Genomic DNA, 3,803 nt, shown 5'->3' with positions numbered 1-3,803 from the left:
AAGATACGGCCCACTGAGTTCAGCAGGAACAACAACAACAGGAATTTCTGAACAAAAATGGCTTTAGAGACACTCCAGAAGCTGTGCCTGAGTGTCCTGTGGGCAGTTCCTCTTTGGCAGGTCGCAGAGGGGGAGCTGCAGCTCAGGGTGGCACTCGGGTCCTGCTCGTGGCTCCCAAGGATCCAGGGCTTGCTCAACAGGGAAATGATGAACAAAGCCATGGAGCAAACCTGAAACAACAGCAGATGGGCCATAAGGGCTGTGCTGTGGGTTTTTAAATGAGGGCTTGGGGGAATTTAACAAAGAAAAAAGAAAAGGAGCCTCCTTTGTCCTTCTTTTTCCTTCCTTGAAGGCTTTGGAGAGTCAGAGGGAAGGTGACAAACAAAGGACAGCAGCCTCCGATGGTGACAGGAGGATATTGTTTAGCAAGGCAGTGTGAAGAACTCTCTCCCAGGCACTGTTTTCAATCCAAATAGCTCACAGCCTGCTGAATTCTTAAGCCATTTTCCTGATCTCTCAGCTGTTCTTCATTGACAACACAGACAGATACTTCAAAGCAAAAAAGCAGAGAGGAAAAATAGATATATATAGGAAACAACCAGACCCGTGTTTAGAATCTGCATAAGAGCAGAGGAGGCAGGAAATGCTCACAGGCTCCTTCACCTTCTCCCTTTCAGTACAGGTGCTCTAAGTGTCCTTTCTCCTAAGGAAAGAAAATGGATTTTTAAAGGGAAATGACGTTTACTCTCTGAGAACAGTGTCACAGTTGGTGGATGATATTACCTGCCTATCTGGGCGTAGGATTGCGTATTTTCTGTGAATTCATCATGATGGGCATTTTTGCTCTGCGATTTCTTCTGCTGACAAATCCTTCCCCAGAGGATGTACCTGTGTGTGCGCACATGCAGGGACGAGTGAAAGATCTCTCTGCTGGCCATGTAGAAAGTGTTGGGGCATCACAGACAAGTGATAAAACAGGAGTCATGTTCCTCTCAAAACTGCTGTAAGAGCTCAGAAAGAGCAGAGGGAATGAGCTTGGAAAAGACAGTAAAGGGTTAAAAAAGGTATTTGGGGTCCAAGTCTTATCTACTCTAAATTTACATCGACTGTGTGAGGTAATATTTAAGCAATCTACTCCCATGCCAAGTTACAACAGCTCCTTCCAAATACCCCAGACAGTGAACAGAACCAAGAATAAAAACAAGATAAGACAACGATAGCAAAAATAGCCGAGCGAGCGCGTCCTTTCCCGCGTGCCCCTGCGCAACGTGGGGCACAAAGAGAGCTCGAGCCATATGGTGAGAGGGTAGGTCTGGACAGGCTACAGCCTCTTGACTTTCATTTGTACCTGGCCAAGAAGGGAGAAGGACACAGAGCTCTTGTGCCGATGATCTGGCAAAACTGAAATGAGGTTACTGATCTCCTGCAAGCACAAATGAACATCAATCACCAAACACTCATCAAGGCGCAAAACACAGTCCCTCGGTGTTATTAGACAGCAAGAATTAAGAGTTTATCAAGCTGGAAAGAGCAGATCCTCGAGGGAGAATGGATTTCATAGGCAAGCAGCAAATCCTTCTCCAGGCACCTCGGTGCGACTTCGGCAGCGAGAAAATCAAAAGAGCTCTCACCTAAAGAGAAACACACAGGAGTGTTCCCAGCAGGCGTCTTAGGAAAAGCCCTCGGCGGGAGAAAGTGTCAATCCTGCCTCGCCTCCTCCTGCTTTCCTGAAGCAAAGAGCGAAAGAAGACAGGGGGAAATAAAACAGAGTATGATATTTGCATTGCTGCTTATTTTTGCCCTGCAAAGCCAATCTGTGTGTGCTGGAGGAACGGCTTGCAGTGGCTTGTCACAAAATCTCTGCAGCTGGGTCAGGCAGGGGACACTCTGGCTTAGGACAGGCTGGAGGCAGCAGTACCAGCCAGACACATCCCACGGAGGTGCACCCCCAGAGCTCTCCAGGGCTGCAGTGGAAGCTGCTGGAGGTTGGCAGAGGTGAAACTCAGCTGCATCTCACCCTGGTAATCCCATTTTGGAGATAGCAACTCAGCCATGGGGAATGAAAATATGACTGAAGCATTTCTTTATTCCAAGTTTGCCTGGCTGCCTTGGAAACCCAGCGATAAAGGGACAGAGTAATTAGGGTTTTCCCCAGCTCCTTGCTGGTGGTGCTGGAAATCCTTGTATTCCCAGCCCTAGGACACTGTCATGTCCTAAAGTGTCCAAGTGCACAGCAACTGCACAGAGATGGGGGACTTCTCTGAGGTCAGGGACCACAGGCTGGGGGGACCAGGGGATGAGCTGCAGCATCACCCACCACACCTTTCATCACCAGTGACCTCTCCACGGCCCCACTTCCCTACCCAGGTGCTCAGGAGGCAGATGTTTAAACCTGCCAGCCAGAATACAGTGCTTCCCTGTCACTGTTCACGTGCCGACATCCCTTACGAAGCCACTTTGGAAATGAATATTCCCATTTTTATGCAAACGGACAGGGAGGAGCTCAGCCCTCCAGGCCAAAGCTGCTGGGCACAGGCACCTTCCAACACGTGCCTGTAACAGAGGCAGCAGGGGAACCCAACATTGTGTTTAATGAAAAAAAGCCCTGCTTCAAGCTTCTGAAGGGTTATTATAAGCTGTGGCGAGATGAAACTCAAGACATAAGTCTCTTTGTATTTAATAATACATGGGATCGATTTTTTCCTGTGGAGAAACTTCAATGAACACCTTTTTTTTTTTTTTGTTTAAATCTTTTGTTGCAGGTATTGATTATTCATTGAAAATCTAAACCCCAAAGATGTGACCAAATGATTTCACAAAAAAGGTCTGATTTCTGCACCAAAGCAGGCATTTCCAAGCAGTGACAACCCTTTTGCTGTACAGACATTGCAGCGCTGATGGTGAGTTTATAATTAGCCTGTACAACTGTGTATGCAAACGTACATAACTGCATTTCAGGGGAAACTACTCACCCCCCAAAGCAAAAATGCAGCTACAATGGGAGCCAGAGAAATGCAGCAAGCATTCTGATCTTAGCAGGTAACTAAAGCAGATTAATAAAAGTCAATTTATGACCAAACTGTCCCCAGAAAGGCTCCCACAAAGCCCGCTTGGAGAGCTGTGACATCCAAGCCACCCGTGCCTGCTGAAGAGGCACCACTCCCTGGCTTCACTATGAAATCACTTTCTCACAGAGAAGGTCCAGCAGCCAATGACACCTGTGTTTCTGTACCTGCTGTAACGCGAGGGTGCCATCCTTTTAAACGCGTATTTATGCTTTCTTAACACCCCAGATCTCCTCCTGAACGCTGGCTGTACTGCTGGGATTTATTCTCCGAGCTGGAGGGGGGCTGGAGCAGCCGTCAGGAGACGGGGATTGAGACGCACATGAGACAGGAGGAGGCAGGGGGAGAGAAAGAAAGGAAGAAGATCAATTAGCGATCTGATCCCGGGGACAAAACAGCACAAATGTGGTCCCTAAAGTTCCCTCAAGTCGGTCGTGGGCGTAAGGGCTGGGGAGGGACGCGGTGCTCTGTGACAGAGCCCAGTTACAGCGGCCGGGCACGAGTCCCCAGATCACAATAAGGCAGCTTGAAGGTGACAGATTTCATTGTTGAAGGTGATAAAATTCCGCGTGGCGCGCTGCAAAACAAGGGCTGGAGCTGCGCCCGGAGAGGGAGCAGCGCCGCAGGCAGCGCGGCGGGAGGGAGCGCTCTCCGCTCCGCTGCTCCGCCGGCCTGCAAAGCCCTGGAGAAGGGCCCGGGGCGGGGGCGGGGTTGCTCTTCGCTGGCCCCGGGCGAGGG

At 49.6% G+C, this 3,803-nt stretch overlaps 2 long non-coding RNA genes across 17 annotated transcripts in view; one reads left to right on the top strand and one right to left on the bottom strand.

The window, feature by feature from the left end:
* LOC108445930 overlaps nt 1-3,803 on the top strand; it is a 32,802-nt gene that overhangs the window by 23,198 nt on the left and 5,801 nt on the right. The window contains exon 5 of one of the 2 annotated variants that reach the window (XR_001860981.1): nt 2,763-2,900. This is a non-coding gene — a long non-coding RNA (uncharacterized LOC108445930). Of the gene's footprint in view, nt 1-2,762; nt 3,235-3,803 lie in introns of those variants that run through there. The other variant, XR_001860980.1, reaches the window with a different exon arrangement.
* The window catches only part of LOC108445929, an 82,393-nt gene continuing 78,596 nt past the window's right edge, over nt 7-3,803 (bottom strand). For 8 of the 15 annotated variants that reach the window (XR_001860964.1, XR_001860972.1, XR_001860966.1 and 5 more), the window contains 3 exons: nt 3,233-3,350; nt 784-1,727; nt 7-703 (listed from right to left, as the gene is read on the bottom strand). This is a non-coding gene — a long non-coding RNA (uncharacterized LOC108445929). The remainder of the gene's footprint in view (nt 704-783; nt 1,728-3,232; nt 3,351-3,803) is intronic. The other 7 variants (XR_001860974.1, XR_001860975.1, XR_001860965.1 and 4 more) reach the window with 7 other exon arrangements.

This window comes from Corvus brachyrhynchos, unplaced genomic scaffold (assembly GCF_000691975.1).
Source record: "Corvus brachyrhynchos isolate BGI_N302 unplaced genomic scaffold, ASM69197v1 scaffold164, whole genome shotgun sequence".
Lineage (NCBI taxonomy): Eukaryota > Metazoa > Chordata > Aves > Passeriformes > Corvidae > Corvus > Corvus brachyrhynchos.
The sequence above is the reverse complement of the archived record's forward strand: the minus strand, read 5'-3'. Positions and strand labels throughout refer to the sequence as shown.